The sequence below is a fragment of the Staurois parvus genome, unplaced genomic scaffold, assembly GCF_062004578.1.
Source record: "Staurois parvus isolate SC_StPar_1 unplaced genomic scaffold, SC_StPar_1.0 ptg000634l, whole genome shotgun sequence".
Taxonomy (NCBI): Eukaryota; Metazoa; Chordata; class Amphibia; order Anura; family Ranidae; genus Staurois; species Staurois parvus.
In genome coordinates this window covers 6,230,784-6,250,592 of record NW_028318430.1, presented here as the reverse complement: position 1 = coordinate 6,250,592, position 19,809 = coordinate 6,230,784, and the positions used below count along the sequence as shown (strand labels likewise).

General features: G+C 41.1%; 1 protein-coding gene and 1 long non-coding RNA gene across 2 annotated transcripts in view; one reads left to right on the top strand and one right to left on the bottom strand.

Moving 5' to 3' along the window:
• JADE3 (jade family PHD finger 3) overlaps positions 1-15,950 on the bottom strand; it is an 82,268-nt gene extending 66,318 nt beyond the window's left edge. The window contains exon 1 of the mRNA XM_089693518.1: positions 15,702-15,950. The gene's annotated coding sequence lies outside the window, so the exon portion shown is untranslated. The remainder of the gene's footprint in view (positions 1-15,701) is intronic.
• On the top strand, positions 15,584-18,234 carry LOC149449241 (uncharacterized). The gene is made up of 2 exons (XR_016315439.1): positions 15,584-15,846; positions 17,718-18,234. It is a non-coding gene; the product is annotated as an uncharacterized LOC149449241 (long non-coding RNA).
• The last annotated feature ends 1,575 nt before the right edge of the window (positions 18,235-19,809 follow it).

The following is a 19,809-nucleotide window of genomic DNA, read 5'->3' as shown; positions in this document are numbered from 1 at the left end:
CAAAGACTGTACATAAGCTGTAGTAGTTGGAGAGTGGGGGGTCATAGACTCCATACAAGACTGCTATTACTGCTCTTTTACAAATCAATTCGTCCATATTTAGGCTCCTTGCAGCTCCCTAAATTATTTGTGCCACATTTGCCATTACTCTCAGCGAAATCTATTTTAAGGGTCCATGCACACTGTGGAAAAAAAAAAAAGTCATATAGAGTGTTCTGGCACATGCATTTCAAAGTTATTTTTCTGCCAGAAAACTCTCAAAATGCAATCCAGAAGGGTTTTTTCTGCCTCTAAACACTGACCCTAAAATATGCCTCTAAATGTCCTAATGTGCATGGACACATACTGTAGGATGACATTGAGCTGCTTCTAAAGGAAGAAAAAAACTCCCATAGAAGCGTTTTTTTGTGCATGGACCCTAAAAGATCAGAAGGATAGTGGGAATGTGCCCCCTATAAAAACTACTTGGGTTTTCTCGAACAACCCAAAAATTACCCGTCTATCTGTGATTGCTGGCTCCACAAAATCTGTCAAAAATACATCCTCCACCACTTTTTAATCACAGCCAGGGCTGTCATTGCTGCCATTGGTATTCTCCTGAGATTCCTACCTTAGCTGAATGCTTGTTGGAGATGGACTCCATCAGATCTAGAACATCTCTTGGCAGCAGAATCTGACAGGCTTGATCAACACACAACTAAATTACCATTGCAGCTTGGACTTTATACTGGTACTCTCTGGAATTCCAAAATATGACATTATAAATATAATTCCTCATCAGCCTGGTTATGGTAGGGTTTTATGAGACTATTTCCCAATCCCCCATCCCTCATGAACCTCTCATCCTTCTCACCCAAACTCTTCACTCTAACTTTCCTATTATGCCCTCTTCCTCTACCTACATTCTCATTTTTGTTTTTAGATGTGTTACATACCCCTCTTCCTTTTGATGAATACACTGTGCCAACACTAGATAATTTCCTACGGAAATAAGTACTGAAGATACCCTGCCAATTAGTCTTAGGTAGGCAAAACATACAGAGAAGCCAAAACATACTAATACTAAATAACTGAAGTGATATTACCTGAAAATTATTTGCATCCATGTACCTTCATACATCTACATTTTTATCGACATACTTTCTATACAATACTATACAGGGTACACCACTGTGTGACTTTGAAGACTATTGTAATGTTTGTTTTTTTTATTGTTTATAAAACACCCAATAAACTAAGACTGAGCTAAAAAGCATCGGAGGGGAAAAAAACATAAAAAGTGAAAAGGAATGGGAAATGCTGAAAGAAAGGAAGATAGCAGGAAATAAATAAATCAACCTAATTAACTACTAGAAGCCAGTCTAAAGAGTATTTGTCCTTCACTGGCCTAAGCAAACGCCTAGACAAGGTAAAACAGACTAAACAGAGCACTGTCTGCAGGGGCCAAGGGATCCAGGTTGGACACCAAGGGATCCTAATTTATAGACAAGACTTTGACAGTATGTTTTGAACCTCCACAACAACTCATGTCATATATTATACATACACACTTTAGTGCCAAAGGTATTGGGACGCTCCACCAAATCATTGAATTCAGGTGTTCCAGTCACCTCCATGACCACAGGTGTATAAAATCAAGCACCTAGTTTGCTTCTACAAACATTTGTGAAAGAATGGGTCGCTCTCAGGAGCTCAGTGAATTCAAGCGTGGTACTGTGATAGGTTGCCACCTGTGCAATTAGTCCATCTGTGAAATTTCCTTGCTACTAAAATTACCCACAGTCAACTATTAGTGGTATTATCACAAAGTGGAAGCAACTCAGCCACGAAGTGGTAGGCCGCGTAAAATGACAGAGCGGGGTCAGCACATGAAGCGCACAGTACGCAGAAATTGCCAACTGTCTGCAGAGTCAAAAGCTAAAGACCTCCAAACTTCATGTGGCCTTCAGATTAGCACAACAACAGTGCGTAGAGAGTTTCATGGAATGGGTTTCCATGGCCGAGCAGCTGCATCCAAGCCTTACATCACCAAGTGCAATGCAAAGCATCGGATGCAGTGGTGTAAAGCACGCCGCCACTGCACTCTAGAGCAGTGGAGATGTGTTCTCTGGAGGGACCAATCACACTTCTGTCTGGCAATCCTATGGACGTGTCTGGGTTTGGCGGTTGCCGGGAGAACGGTACTTGCCTGGCTACATTGTGCCAAGTGTGGAGGGTTGTTTTTCATGGGGTGGGCTTGGCCCCTTAGTTCCAGTGAAGGGAACTCTTTAGGCGTCAGCATACCAAGACATTGTTTACCAATATCATGCTTCCAAGTTTGTGGGAACAGGTCCATAAAGACCTCAACCCAATAGAACATCTTTGGGATGAATTAGAACAGAGACTGCGAGTCAGGCATTCTTTTCCGACATCAGTGCCTGACCTCACAAATGCGTTTCTGGAAGAATGGCCAAACATTCCCATAGACACACTCCTGAACCTTATGGAAAAGCCTACCCAGAAGAGTTGAAGCTGTTATAGCTGCAAAAGGTGGGTCAACTCAATATTGAACCCTACAGACTAAGCTTTGGATGCCATTAAAGTTCATGTGTGTATAAAGGCAGGTGTCCCAATACTTTTGGCAATATAGTGTATGTTAGCATTCTTGCGTACACATAAACACAAGGTCACGGGCATCGCTTTGCATTGAATAAAACTTCCGCTGCAATGGTTTTTAGGCTCCTGGTTATGCCATCGCAATTTATAGGGACTGCTGAATGAGTGATCAGTAAACGTCTGGAAGGAAGCATTGTGTATGGAGAATTTTGTTTTGTTGTAATACGTCAATATTTAAAGTCACAATGGCACTTTTTATAGATCTTTATAATATTGCAGTGAAGCACTGCATCAAGGATTGTGATTGATCGGCCATACATGGATTGAAATTTGGCTGGTTCATCACAGGCCGGACAAATTTAGATCCATGTATGGGTACCCTGCTTGCACAGGAGTCGATCCACCGATCAACCTCTGTACAACCAACCTGTCAGGTTTTTACCGATTGATCATTGCCACCAACTATTGGTTCTGAGGGTAGGGAAGGCTCTCCACCACCAGAACACAATAGCAACGAATTTATGTATTCATTTTATTTTGATGTATATTTTTTTCACTTTACTGTGACTAAGCATAGAGGGGGGTATAAAATAATTCACAGAAACTGCTGAATAAATGATCAAACATCTTTGAAGGTGTTTTAGAAGCACGAATTCATTGTTAACTGTGATATATTTCAGCCCCCGATAGTCTATGACAAAGCTTTAGCCCAAGAATAAGGATCTTTATTTTAGCCATATGGCTGTCATTTTAAAATCTCATTGGAAACAACTGAAAATAACTGTCACTTTATTTAAAAAAAAAACATCCATATCCTGGTGTGTTAGCTTTGTGAGCTGACCTATTATCACAGCATCTACATGGAGATCGTGGCTCCTGCATAAAAAAAAACAAAAAACACACCACACACTATGATAAAGATTGTTAAAGGATAGGTTCACCTTTTGACAAAAAAATAATAAATGCACATCTTTTTGCAGGTGAAAAAAATGTGCATTTATTATGTTTTGTTGCAGGAGCCTGTAAAGCATTGCACCAGCAATCAGCAGATCGCTGATGCCATGTAGGTCTCCTGCAGATTTGTCAGTACATATGCTTGCCCATACAGGATGAATGAGCAAGCAGATATACTGACAGGAAGAATCAATGAACTACCATGGAGCTCCCCAGCGCCGTGGTAGCTCACTGAATACTACAAGCCAACAGTCACTAAGGTTATTGGGACTTAATTCAGAGAATATTGTGAATGATGCGCCTGTGTGAGTGGAGCCCCACGGTTTTTAAAAAGTGACAGCTTGTATGGGGAACTTCTCCAGTACTGCTGTCAATGAGGGGGAAATCAGGCAGCCACTGCAGCATTGGGAACATGTTACCTGTTCCACCCTAAAACCGGGTGAAACTGGTAACATGTTCCCAAAGGTGAACCTATCCTTTAAAGACGCAGCAGTAGCTGTACACTGTTCCAAGTGGGACATGCATTTAGGGCTCAGGGAGTTCTGTGTTCAAGGCATATGTCCCTGGATGCAAATACTGCTCAGTACAGCACCCAACCAATACATCTTTCAACCTGTCAGTTATGACAGGCTGCTGGTGACCTCCATTGTGCCAAAAAAACTTTTTTTTTTTTAACACGTATGAGCCACACTGCCCATGTGCACATGGTGTAAAATAAAGAGAAAGTTAATGCTCTTAAGCAGCACGTGTTAGGCAGCATTCAGGTACATGGGCATCAAAACACATGCGCTCAGATGTGTTCAGAGCCAATTTTTAAATGCATCTGGAAGTATGTAATGCTTTGCTATGACTGAATGCACTCTAAAGTCTAGATGTTCAGCAGCATCTTGGTACATTCAGTCTCTTGGAGAAGGAGAAATGGATCTGGGAAGTAAGATTATCAAGTTATCACTGAGCAAATCAATGTCTCCTGCGTTAAAAACAGGAGGCCTCTGTGCATGAGGTCTTACACTAGCCTTCTGCATTTAGTTTATTTAAAACACAGGAGAAATTATCCAGGAAGAATAAACAAACTTCATGCTTCCCACATCTATTTTCCTGTGTTTAAACGCACATGCATTTACAGGTGTTCAGAGTATTTAATCTGAACCTGGATGCACAGATTTCTATTTTCTCTGAATAAAGCTAAACAAAAAGCACCTAAGTGCAAATAAACACAAAGTATTGCTAATACCATCTGAAATCAATACCTGCATTTAGAAATGTTCCATAAGCACATATAAAACACATGTATGTCATAGCCAGTGGGAGAGCATGTTCACAATGACCCGCACTGCAAAACTCAAGGTTTTACTGTACAGATAGCAGCAAGTTCTGTGAACGGGTAGTGCAAACCAGGTTTGATTACATGCCATGGTGTACTCTTTTTTTTTTTTTTTTTTTTTTCTTCTTTTCAGCCATTTCTATGCACTGCAGATCAGCTATGGTGAGTAAAATCAGACAGTAAATGGAGCTCCTGTCTGATGTGGATGTATACAGTATGCATTTTTCCGCACTGCCTCGCACCCATGGTCTTTGCTGCAGAGTGTTTTTTGTGTTTCCCACCAGTAATTGACATTGATCTGAAGCAGGAAAATGCCAGTCGCTGCACTTCCTGTGATTGATTCCTGAATAAGGCCTTACCCCTGATTCACACTAACCCACATGCTGCAAGCTGGTTGCAGCAATCAATGCGATTCGCACACACAACCAGCTACATCGTGTTTCTCTTGCAAGACGCAGAGGGGTGCCATTCAGAATGTATCTCTTCCTGCAGCGCAATCCTAAGTGCAGGAACCACGCAGAAACTGCATGGTCAAACAGACCATACAGTTTTCCTTTGGATGAATTTTGGAAAAGGAGCATGCACCTTTTCCTTGCGTAAAACACAAACACAGCAGACCATTCAAATGAATGGGCTGCCGTGCAAATTCGGGCCACACTAGTGTGAAACGGGCCTAAAGCCTCATGCACACTAATGCTTAGGTTTATGTGCATCAAATCCTGGTGTTTTCAGAAGGCATAGGAGCTGTGCCCAGTCACACTGCCAGCAGTCTGTCAATATCTATGACAGGCTGAAATATGAAGCAGCTGGATCAAGGGCGGACTGACCATTCGAGCACTGCCAGAGGGCCCGGGGTCAGTAGGGGGCCCCATGAAATGCCCCTGGTACTTTTTTTATAGGGTTTTTTGAGTGTGGGCAAGGACACAGGGGCCCCATGATCCCCTATTGCCAGTCCACCCCTGAGCTGGATGCTGTACTGATCGACACTTCTGTTTAGCCCCTTGTTCCTGGAAAGCAGAATTCTTGTGTTCTGGGCCTTATTCACATGGGGCAATTACATCTGTGCAAAGCCGTGTTTTACCAGCATGGGGATACATGGCTGTTGCTTGCATTTCTGTGCCAACAGTCCCATTCCCAATAGAATATCTTAGCAGGTTCGTTCAGGGCTGTACACCCACATGGATGTCACACTGGGACACAATGGCTGTGTCCCAACAGACATCTATGGGACTGTCAGCACAGGGATACACAAAACATCTATGTATCCCTGTGCTGGTAAAACACAGCCCTACACAGGACATGGATGTAATCCCCTGTGGGAACAAAGCTTTAATGCGAATTTCCTTGGTATAATGTCCAGCAGCAGTCTATTTAAACCTTTCACAGATTTTGACAGGCAGCTGGGTACTGCACTTGTACCCCCCAAAGTGCCCAAAAACGCCAGGATTTGACGCACATGAGCCAAAGCGCCAGTGTGCTTGAGGCCTTAGCAGAAGAACAATTAGTTGTCAACTCTTTCAATCACTGATGCTGTATGTAGCATTAGGATGATGTGTAGTGATTGTCAACTTTCAAGGTAAAGGGGTCCTCAAACACAGCCCACAATGTCTCCAAAGGGCAGCATATAGTATTTATTACAAGTAATGCTACAGAAAATAGTCACAAATGGAAGACCTACTAGAGGAAAGGGTCAGAGAGTGGTTGGAGACTGAAGTCATGCTATAGGAGACTGTCCGAGACTGGGGACATGTTGCATGAAACCACTAGACTTAAAGCTGAACTTCACCCAAAAGGGAAAGTTTTGATTGTTTGCCTCCTTCCCCCTCCACTGCCACATTTTGGGGGGAAGTGGATACTTGGTTTTGACAGGCACCCACTCCCACTTCCGATCAGATGTGCCGCAGCGATCAGAGCCAGACCTCCTTCCCCCGCAGCCTTCTGGGACTTATCAGAGGTTCCAGAAGGCTGCAGGATCATTCACAAAGCACAGTACACTTCATGCATGAGCAGTAGGAAACCAGCTGTGAAGCCGCAAGGCTTTACTTCTGGTTTCCTTACTGAAGATGCCAGCACCACCACCCGAAGCCGATTGAATTATCAGCTCAGTTGAGGACATTGCTGGACCCCTGGACAGGTAAGTGTCTTAAATTAAAAAAATCTGCAGCTACAGTAATTGTAGCTGCTGACTTTGAATTTTTTTTGGGGGGGGGGAAGCCTGGAGCCCTGCTTTAAAAAGTATATTTTTTTTCTTAGTTTTGGACAGAGTGGAGAAGGGTTAGAACACCTATTAGGTTTTTGTTGCCATCTATGCCCCCCGTTAGGGAGATTCACTGTCTTTATTTGTCCTATTTACCATCATTTAAAGGTGGAGTAAAATAAAATCCCAAATTTTGGAGTGTCCCCAGAAAAGTAACAGAGGGGAAATCTTCCAATGGGAACACTAGTTCTGGTAACCTGGGGGACCGCAAAGAATTCCCAGGAAATTTCTACCACTTCCTGTTTGGCGATAGGACAGGAAGTGAAGGGAAATCGCCGAAATAGGACAGATGGTGAAAAAATCTGACAGGGGTTATAACCTTTCCTTGCAATACCCAAAAAGATTAAAAAAAAAAAAGGGTTACCTATAGTTCTACTTTAACTACTATTAAAGAAGTAAAGCCTAAACATATTTTACCTTAATTAATTCCTTGCATCAAGGTAAAAAATGTTTCTATATGTGTATCACCCACCTTATACTTACCCAAGCGTGATCTCTATCCAGCGCTGTGCCCAAGGGCAGTGGCTCTCTCCTCTTCTCCCCGCTCTCACCTCTTCACCATTGGCCCCTGCCAGTAAAATCTTGTGATGAGGAAGTGGGGCCGAGCCTCGCTGTCTATAGACACAAGCAGAGTGGCTCAGGATCAAGCCAGTGGGTGTGCCACAATAGGAAGCGGCTTTCTGTGGAGGCACCGAGATGAGCAGAAGCCAGGAGCGCCAGAAGGGAACCTGAGAAAAGGAGGTTTTGGCTCTCTGCAAAACCATTACATGGAGCAAGTACATTTAACATGTTTATTACTTAAAAAGTAAACAAATAATTACTTCACAAATGCTTTAGGCCTCATTCACATCATGTGCAGAGATGTCAGTTTTTCTGCATGCATTCTGCAGGGGGAACAAAGAAAACAACTGTTCTCTATGTGCCCTGTTCACGCTGTAACACTGGTATCACGTGCAGATTATTTCTGTGCAGGAATCTGCAACGTGTATAAAACTCACTGAAACATGCAAGAAAACTGATGTAAATGGATGTCTCTGCAAGTGAAATATGTGTGTCAGTTTCCATCAGTTTTTCTGTGTGTATGGCGTGAATGAGCGCATGGGCTGCACTTCAAACATCAAAGGACCACAAGTTGGCACCATGGCTGTAAAGTGAAGTAAATACACAGTGGGGAGGAGTTCAATAAAGCTGCTGCGCCATTTTCTGACGTTAATCCCTCTTGATAACATACTGCGCCATATCCATGAAACATTTGCGACACTTTTGGTTCTGACAGTGACTCGGGTAGTTCTAGGATGAGCCACATGTAAAAGTGGAGCTAATTAAGACCAACTCTCTTATACCGTGCAGAGGAAAAAAAAACTGGCGCAGACAGATTTGGCAAACTTGTCTTGCACGGGTTCTAAAAGTGGCGCAGCATGTGCCAGATTCAAGTACAAGTTCTAGACAGGTATGTAAATCGGCGCTTTCAGCACTTTAAGATCCCAATCACCCCAATCCGACTTCGAAATCGTGTGACTTCCAGTGAAGTCTCACAATTTTAAAGTCGGATGTCATGCTGACTTGAGGTGCGACTTGTAAGACATCTGCCCAGATGTCTATGCAAGTCGCACCTGATATAGTGCATGTACTATGTTAGAAAATGGTATAGCTCCGACCAAGTCGGAATCGCACTGATATGACCGCTTTAACTGTGGACAATAGGGTGTGACTTGCCATGTGATTTGCAACTCCCATGACATGGTAAGTCACACCTGGAGTAATGGGTGTGTTAGGCTGCATTCACACCTGAGCGATTTTCTGTTTGAAGCTCTAAAACGCTCAACAAGCCAAATCCCATTAATTTCAGTGGCCCCTGTTCACATACGAGCTTCCTTTCACCTGAAGCAAAATGCCTGTTGCTCAAAAAAGTACACAAGTTTCTTTTTGGCAGATTACAAGCGTATTTGGTGTTCAATAGAAATAGTCTGAAAATGTGTGACTGCAGCGCAGACAGATTTGGCAAAAGTTGCACAGCATGAGCCAAATTCAAGTACAAGTTCTAGACAGGTATATGAATTTAGCGCATTCGGCACTTTAAGGCTGCATTCACACCTGAGCGATTTTCTACTGGAGGCTTGTAGCTCTAACACGTTCAACAAGCCAAATCCCATTCATTACAATGGCCCCTGTTCACATATGAGCGTTCTGTCACCTGAAGCAAGACGCCTGTTGATCAAAAAGTACATGAGCTTCTTTTTGGCAAATTTCAAGTGTATTTGGTCTTCAATAGAAATGTCTGAAAACGTGTGACTTGAGTGCAGACAGATTTGGCAAAAGTGTCTTGCACGGGTTCTAAAAGTGCCACACCATGAGCCAAATTCAAGGACAAGTTCTAGACACGTACATGAATTTAGCGCATTCAGCACTTCAAGGCCGCATTCACATCTGAGCGATTTTATGCTTGAAGCTCTCAAATACTCAACAAGCCAAATCCCAATCATTTCGATGGCCCCTGTTCACATATGAGCGTTTCTATGTGAGTACATGAGCTTCTTTCTGCCAGATTACAAGCATTTTTGGTCTTCAATAGACTTCAACAGAAACACCTGAAAATGTGTTTTACCGCGTGTTTTCTGCTCAAACAGCAGCTCTCCATCGCTAACTTCCTCTCTCTAGTGCTTTCTATGAATTAAACAAAAAGGCCTGATGCTGCAAAACGCTTGTAATACACGTCAAAAAACGCTCAAAACCTCTCAAATAAAAATGACGGTAAGTCTTTAAGCTAAGATGTGAACGCAGACTTAGAATGCACCAGAGAGACAGTCGCAAAATCTGCCTGCACAAGTCATTATGAATTCTAGGGAGAGTTGGGCAGCACTATATGCATGTGTACAACAAATTATATATATACATACACATACAGTTGCAAGAAAAAGTATGTGAACCCCTTGGGATTACGTGGAGTTTTGCATGAATTGGGCATAAAATGTGCTCTGAACGTCATCTAAGTCACAACAATAGAAGAACACAGTCTGCTGAACATAATACTACACAAACATTAGATGTTGCCATGGTTTAATTGCACATAACATGTAAACATTCACAGTGCAGGGAGGAAAAAGTATGTGAACCTTTGGACTTAATAACTGGTTGACCCTCCTTTGGCAGCAATAACCTCAACCAAACGTTTCTTGTAGTTGCAGATCAGACCTGCACAACGATCTGGAGTCATTTTGGACCACTCCTCTTCACAAAACTGTTTCAGTGTAGCAATATTCTTGGGATGTCTGGTGTGAATCGCTCTCTTAAGGTCATGCCACAGCATTTCAATCGGGTTGAGGTCAGGACTCTGACTGGGCCACTCCAGAAGGCGTATTCTGTGCTGTTGCAGCCATTGGTTTGTTGAATTACTTGTATGCTTTGGGTCATTGTCCTGTTGCATCACCCATCCTCTGCGGAGCTTCAATTGGCGGAAAAAAGGTCGTACACTTTCCTGCAAAATGTCTTGATAAACTCTGGAATTCATTTTCCCATCATCGCGCAAAACTCCACGTAATCCCAAGGGGGTCACATACTTTTTCTTGCAACTGTACATACACCAATAATTATTCTAGTTTAACTGCTTCCATGCTGCCTTATAGCAGAAATACTGCTACAGGGCGGCACGGGTGTGCAAAATCACATATATATATGTGATTTTGCACTTCCGGGTAGGGGGTGCACACACCGCCCTACCCGCACCGCCATTTGTGGCCTCGGCTGTCAATCGTCAGGTGCCGACCTGTGATTCCCCACCGACACCCAGAGATCTCCGAGGATTTCTGACAGGGGAGAGACCTGTATGTAAACAAAACAGATCTCTCCCCTGTCAGCTCCTGCACACTGCTTTGTATGGCTCTGCATAGCAGAAACATACAAAGCAGTGTGCTTACAGTGAAATACACACTGCCCCCATAGTAGAAAAAGCACACAGTTAACCCTTTTAACACCCCTCATGTTAACCCCTTTCGGTCCAGTGCCATTAGTACAGTGCTACTGCTTTTTATTAGCACTGATCACTTTACAGGTGTGATTGGGGATATCAGTAACACCAAGTCAGTTTCCCCCCAAAAAAGAATTCCAGTATATATACCGCCATTCGTAAACTCTATAACTTTCACATAAACCAATTAATTTACATGTATTGGGATTTTTTTTTTTTAGCAATGACATGTAGCAGAATACATTTTGGCCTAAATTTATGATGAAATTTTATTATTTTTTATTGCACACGTTTAATAGCAAAAAGTCAAAAATATTTCTCAAAATTGTCGGTCTTTTCATTATTTATAGCGCAAAAAAATAGAAACGAACAGGCGATCAAATACCATCGAAAGAAGGCTCTATTTGTGGGGGACGTAAAAAAGGACGTAAATTGCATTTGGGTGCAGCGTTGCATGACTGCACAATGGTCAGTTAAAGTAGTGCAGCGCTGTGTCGCAAAAAATGGCCTGGTCAGGAAGGGGGGGGGGGGGGTAAATCCTCAGGAAGACAAGCGGATAGATATATATATCTAGGGTCAGTATATATAATATATAAAAAACTAGGGTCAGTATGTATATAACTAGGGTCAATGTAGAATATACAGGTGAAACTCGAAAAATTAGAATATCGTGCAAAAGTTCATTTATTTCAGTAATGCAACTTAAAAGGTGAAACTAATATATGAGATAGACTTATTACATGCAAAGCAAGATAGTTCAAGCTGCGATTTGTCATAATTGTGATGATTATGGCTTACAGCTCATGAAAACCCCAAATCCACAATCTCAGAAATTAGAATATTACATACAATCAATAAAACAAGGATTGTACATAGAACAATATCGGACCTCTGAAAAGTATAAGCATGCATATGTACTCAGTACTTGGTTTGGGCCCCTTTTGCAACAATTACTGCTTCAATGCGGCGTGGCATGGAAGCTATCAGCCTGTGGCACTGCTGAGGTGTTATGGAAGACCAGGATGCTTCAGTAGTGACCTTCAGCTCTTCTGCATTGTTCGGTCTCATCTTTCTCTTGGCAATGCCCCATAGATTTTCTTTGGGGTTCAGGTCAGGCGAGTTTGCTGGCCAATCAAGCACAGTAATCCCACAGTCATTGAACCAGGTTTTGGTGCTTTTGGCAGTGTGGGCAGGTGCCAAGTCCTGCTGGAAAATGAAGTCAGCATCCCCATAAAACTCGTCTGCGGAAGGAAGCATGAAGTGCTCCAAAATCTCCTGGTAGATGGCTGCGTTGAATCTGGACTTAATGAAGCACAGTGGACCAACACCAGCAGATGACATGGCTCCCCAAATCAACACAGACTGTGGAAATTTCACACTGGACTTCAAGCATCTTGCAGTGTGTGCCTCTCCATTCTTCCACCATACTTTGGGTCCTTGGTTTCCAAATGAGATGCAAAAGTTGCTCTCATCAGAAAAGAGGACTTTGGACCACCGAGCAACAGACCAGGTCTGTTTTTCTTTAGCCCAGGTAAGACACTTCTGACAATGTTTGTTGTTCAGGAGAGACTTGACAAGAGGAATACGACATTTGAAGCTCATGTCCAGGATCCGTCTGTGTGGTGGCTCTTGATGCACTGACTCCAGCCTCTGTCCACTCCTTGTGAAAGTCCCCAACACTTTTGAATGGCCTTTTCCTGACAATCCTCTCCAGGCTGCGGTCATCCCTGCTGCTTGTGCACCTTTTTCTTCCACACTTTTCCCTTCCACATAACTTTCTATTAATGTGCTTTGATACAGCACTTTGGGAACATCCAACTTCTTTTGCAATTACCTTTTGAGGCTTTCCCTCCTTATGGAGGGTGTCATTGATGTTTTCTGCACAACTGTCAGGTCAGCAGTCTTTCCCATGATTGTGATTCCTACTGAACCAGACTGAGAGACCATTTAAAGGCTCAGGAACCCTTTGCAAGTGTTATGGCTTAATTAGCTGATTAGAGTGGGACACTTTGAGCCTAGAATATTGCACCTTTTCACAATATTCTCATTTTCTGAGATTGTGGATTTGGGGTTTTCATGAGCTGTAAGCCATAATCATCACAATTATGACAAATCACGGCTTAAACTATTTTGCTTTGCATGCAATGGGTCTATGTCAGATATTAGTTTCAACTTTTAAGTTGCATTACTGAAATAAATGAACTTTTGCAAGATATTCTAATTTATCGAGTTTCACCTGTAAGTAGGATATATATAAAACAAGGGTCAGTGTGTATACAAGTAGGAGATATATAAGTAGAATATATATATATAGGGTCAGTGTGTATACAAGTAGAATATATATATATAGCGTCAGTGTGTATATATAAGTAGAATATATATATATATAGCGTCAGTGTGTATATATAAGTAGAATATATATATATATAGCGTCAGTGTGTATATATAAGTAGAATATATATATAGCGTCAGTGTGTATATATAAGTAGAATATATATATAGCGTCAGTGTGTATATATAAGTAGAATATATATATAGCGTCAGTGTGTATATATAAGTAGAATATATATATAGGGTCAGTGTGTATAAGTAGAATATATATATATATATAGGGTCAGTGTGTATATATAAGTAGAATATATATATAGGGTCAGTGTGTATATATAAGTAGAATATATATATATATATATATATATATATATATATATATATAGGGTCAGTGTGTATATATAAGTAGAATATATATATAGCGTTAGTGTGTATATATAAGTAGAATATATATATAGGGTCAGTGTGTATAAGTAGAATATATATATATATATATATATAGGGTCAGTGTGTATATATAAGTAGAATATATATATAGGGTCAGTGTGTATATATAAGTAGAATATATATATAGGGTCAGTGTGTATAAGTAGAATATATATATATATATATATATATATATATATATATATATATATATAGGGTCAGTGTGTATATAAGTAGAATATATATATATAGGGTCAGTGTGTATATAAGTAGAATATATATATATAGGGTCAGTGTGTATATATAAGTAGAATATATATATATAGGGTCAGTGTGTATATAAGTAGAAAATATATATATAGGGTCAGTGTGTATATAAGTAGAATATATATATATAGGGTCAGTGTGTATATAAGTAGAATATATATATATAGGGTCAGTGTGTATATAAGTAGAATATATATATATAGGGTCAGTGTGTATATATAAGTAGAATATATATATATAGGGTCAGTGTGTATATATAAGTAGAATATATATATATAGGGTCAGTGTGTATATAAGTAGAAAATATATATATAGGGTCAGTGTGTATATAAGTAGAATATATATATATAGGGTCAGTGTGTATATAAGTAGAATATATATATATAGGGTCAGTGTGTATAAGTAGAATATATATATATATATATAGGGTCAGTGTGTATATATAAGTAGAATATATATATAGGGTCAGTGTGTATATAAGTAGAATATATATATATAGGGTCAGTGTGTATATAAGTAGAATATATATATATATATATATATATATATATATATATATATATATATATATATAGGGTCAGTGTGTATATAAGTAGAATATATATAAACCTAGGGTCAGTGTGTATACAAGTAGAATATATATATAGGGTCAGTGTGTATATAAGTAGAATATATATATATATAGGGTCAGTGTGTATACAAGTAGAATATATATATATATATAGGGTCAGTGTGTATATAAGTAGAATATATATATATAGGGTCAGTGTGTATATAAGTAGAATATATATATATAGGGTCAGTGTGTATACAAGTAGAATATATATAAACCTAGGGTCAGTGTGTATACAAGTAGAATATATATATATATATATAGGGTCAGTGTGTATACAAGTAGAATATATATAAACCTAGGGTCAGTGTGTATACAAGTAGAATATATATATATATATATATATAGGGTCAGTGTGTATACAAGTAGAATATATATAAACCTAGGGTCAGTGTGTATACAAGTAGAATATATATATATATATATAGGGTCAGTGTGTATACAAGTAGAATATATATAAACCTAGGGTCAGTGTGTATACAAGTAGAATATATATAAACCTAGGGTCAGTGTGTATACAAGTAGAATATATATAAACCTAGGGTCAGTGTGTATACAAGTAGAATATATATATATATATATAGGGTCAGTGTGTATACAAGTAGAATATATATAAACCTAGGGTCAGTGTGTATAGGGTATTGTGCAGGCAGCAGTAGAGGCCATGCAGGCACATGGGCAGGCTGAGGTGCTGCCAGGAGGTGCCCTGGGCTGTGTTGGCGCCAATTTGCAGTGAGTGGGGTGTACAGTAGAGGTGACACACACAGTGCCCTGCCATGCCGCACACAGGCCGGGGGATGGATGGAGGGAGGAGGAGGGGGTCTGCTGACATAAGGTCACCTTTCCATAGAGCACTGTCCATGTACACACCCAGAGCCTGGCTCTCCTCCGGGCACAGCCCCGTCTATGAGCCCCGGAGCGTTCAGCAGGCACAGTACCGGCCCGAATGACTGGACGGGAGAAGGGATCTCACCTTGTCTGGAGCGCCTCTGCCTTCCCTCCTTCCTTCAGCCTCGGTGTTCAGTGTTTGTGGAGGGCCCTGTGCATTCCCGAGGGAGGGGTCCAGCCTGGCAGCACTGGCCCGGCACGGCTGAGGAAGGCCGGCAGACCGGATCGGGGTGAGGAGAGCTCCCCTCAGTGTTTCCTCCCTGATCCCAGCCTCCCAGCAGGCGCACACATCCACACACAAGAAGCCTATTGTATTGACACTGCTCGCTGCCTTCCCATGCTCCTCCTCTTCCACTTCCTCCCTGTTCTCATCCTTTCCTCCCCTCATTCCCGCACTCCGCGGTGACACTGTGGTGACATGTGTGGGGTGTCTGTCCTGGACTGCTCTCCTCAGCCTGTGTGTTCATTACACCCTGACACGTGTCTGTACACTTTCTAGTACTCGGGCCAGCCAGGTGCTTCCTTTGCACAGCATCTGAACTCTAGTGGCAGGAGCTCCATTTCCACCATTAGGCTCCATGTACACTGGGCTAAGCAATCGCTGATTCTGCTGGAGTTCTGTCTGTAGAAACAGCCGTGTTATCCTATGAGTCCACACACAGGGCAATTAGAGGCAGATTTTAACCTCTTCCATATCAGGCACTTTTACCCCCTTCCTGCCCAGGCCAATTTTCAGGTTTCAGCGCTCTCACAATTTGAATGACAATTGCGCGGTTCTGCTACATTGTACCCAAACTAAAAATTTTATAATTTTCTTCACACAACTAGAGCTTTCTTTTGGTGGTATTTAATCACCACTGGGGTTTTTATTTTTTGCTAAATTAACAAAAGAAGACCGAAAATTTTGAAAAAAACATGTTTTTCTTTGTTTATGTTATAAAAGTTTACAAATAAATAATTGTTCTTCATAAATTTCGGCCAAGATGTATTCTGCTACATGTCTTTGGTGAAAATGACCCAAATCAGTGTTTATTATTTAGTCTGTAGGAAAGTTATAGAGTTCACAAACTATGGTATATATCTGAATATTGATCAATCCTGAAGTACTGACAGCCAATCTAATTTCTTGAGGTCCAAGAATGTCAGAACAGTACAGATATCCCCCAAATGACCCCTTTTTGCAAAGTAGACAGTCCGACGTACTTCATAAGAGGCATGGCGAGTTTTTTGAAGTTGTAATTTTTTGTCATAATTTTTTGGAAAATGAAGAAATTAAAAAAATAGTTTTTAATTTTTTTTCATATTTTTTTTTTCATACTGTCACCAGTGCAGCATCAGCGTACAGCGTCATCATATAACTGGTGTGAAGGTGATCAGGGATCAGTGACAAATGTTTTATTTTTTATTACATTTTATTCTTTTTTATAAGATTTTCATATTACATTATGATCAAAGTAGTATGATGTTACCATAGTAACATTGTACTACTTTGGGGAAGTGATCAGTTTTTTTTTTTTTACACAATTTGATTGCTTATAGCAAAGAATTCCTTTACTATAAGCATTTAACTGAATGAAATCGATTCATTCTGCTTTTTTGTTGTGATTATCTGTGATTGGTCACAGCTAATCACATGACACAGATGGGCTGTGACTGGCCCAGCCTGTGCATGTGATCCCTGTGACCATTCACAGCTAGACACTTGTATACAATGGATGGCATGAAAGGAAGCCATCCATTGTATACAACTGTCATGTGACCTGTTGTGATTGGTCACAGCAGGTCACATGGTACTGGCAACAGGGCCGGTACACAGATTTTTAATCGGCCGTGTCCGAGGTACACGACCAGTGACAGATCTTGCCACAGCGTGGCCCTGCGGGCACACGCAAGGTGCGATCTGAAAAGGACGTTATATGACTTCCTCCCGGAGGGACGAGAGGTTCGCTCGGTCGTCATTTGACTATAGGCTGGGTGGGAAGTAGTTAAATGCAGGGGAAAAGAACCCTTCTGGTTTATGTTTTCGATTGGAGGTTTGTAGCGAAAGACATACTAAACTGTACAAATATGCTCTATATCAGCGTTTATTGTCTTTTTTTAGCCACTTGCAACATCATGCTTTGGGGCTGTTTCTCCGCAAAGGGACCAGGACGACTGATCCATGTACAGGGGCCATGTATCGTGAGATTTTGAGTGCAAACCTCCTTCCATCAGCAAGGGCATTGAAGATGAAACGTGGCTGGGTCTTCCAACATGACAATGATCCCAAACATACCGCCCGGGCAACGAAGGAGTGGCTTCGTAAGAAGCATTTCAAGGTCCTGGAGTGGCCTAGCCAGTCTCCAGATCTCAACCCCATAGAAAACCTTTGGAGGGAGTTGAAAGTTCGTGTTGCCCAGCGACAGCCCCAAAACATCACTGCTCTAGAGGAGATCTGCATGGAGGAATGGGCCAACATACCAGCAACAGTGTGTGCCAACCTTGTGAAGACTTACAGGAAATGTTTGACCTCTGTCATTGCCAACAAAGGATATATAACAAAGTATTGAGATGAACTTTTCATATTGACCAAATACTTATTTTCCACCATAATTTGCAAATAAATTCTTTCCAAATCAGCCAATGTGATTGTCTGGATTTTTTTTCTCATTTTGTCTCTCATAGTTGAGGTCTACCTATGATGCCAATTACAGGCCTCTCTCATCTTTGTAAGTGGGAGAACTTGCACAATTGGTGGCTGACTAAATACTTTTTTGCCCCACTGTATATGTATGAATGTAAGTTAGGGACCTTAGATTGTACGCCCCTTGGGGGTTAGGGACTGATGTGAATGTACAATATGTATGTAAAGCGATGCGTAAATTGACAGCACTATATAAGTACCTGTGATAAATAAAGTTATGATGTCTACAATTGGCAGTGTATATATACTGAATTTTTAACAAAAATTTTGTTATACTAGTAATGGTGGTGATAAGCGATTTATCAGACTGCGGTGGACATTCTGACTATGGGGGGGCAACTGACCTGATATCCCCAGTGACACTAATACAGTGATCAGTGCTAATAAAAAGCACTGACACTGTACTAATGACACTGGGCAGGAAGGGATTAACATCTGAGGCGATCAAAAGGTTAACTGTGTGCTGTGTGTTTTACTAGGGAGACATGCTGTTTTGTATCTCTCTGCTGTGCAGAGATCTGTCTGCTGAGCAGAGATACAAAGCAGCATGTCCATGCTGACAGAGGAGAGACCTGTGTTGTTAACATACAGGTCTCTCCCCTGTTAGCTTTCCCCGATAATCACCGAGTACCAGCTGGGAATTGCCAGCTGGGCACCAATAGCGGTGCAGGTAGGGCGGCGCGCGCCCTACCTGGAAATGCAAATCATGTATATATATACACGTGATTTTGTGCAGCTATGCCACCCTGTAGCAGTACTTCAGCTTTAGGGTGGAGGGTAAGTGGTTATGCTAAATCTACACCTTTATTCCTGGCCTGCATCACATTTTTGCGGTTTTAGTTCCACAAATACTCATTTTTGCAGTGACACAAAAATACATAGGCCTTGTTCACGGTTTTTCAGAAGACCATGCAGGCTCCTGCTGGCAGAACAGACACATCCGCTTCAAAGTATTATATCCAATATGTTTAGATGTGTTTGTTTGTTGCATTTACATATGCTCTGATGTGTGTCCAAGTGGACATGGGGTAAAAACTCAGAAGATGTGCAGCCACAGATGCATCCCTGCACTATTTTTCTTTTCTTTATACCGCTAAATGCAGCACTATGTAACAGCTTAACCCACCTGAGCTATCCTGTCACTGTGGACCACCAATCAGAAGTCCTCATGCACACTTGACGTTTTGATAACACTGGTAACGTTAGCTGTGTAAAGTCACATTAAAAATGTGAGGTTCTCCGCTTTTTTTTAAGCGTTTTTGCATTAGCGTTTAGCTGCGTTTTCTCACGTTTTGCTGCATTTGCATGTTTTAGCTTTTCTTTACAAAAAAAATTTATTGAAGTAAAAACAAAAAGTCCAAAAACGCTGGTTTGCGACATTTTGCCACATTTTTTCAGCATTAGAGCGGTTTTACAGCTAAAAACTCCTCTAGAAACCTACTAGTCCTGGGTTCTTTTACAGCCAAAAAACATTGATTACAGTCTGTGTGCATGGACACATAGCAGGACA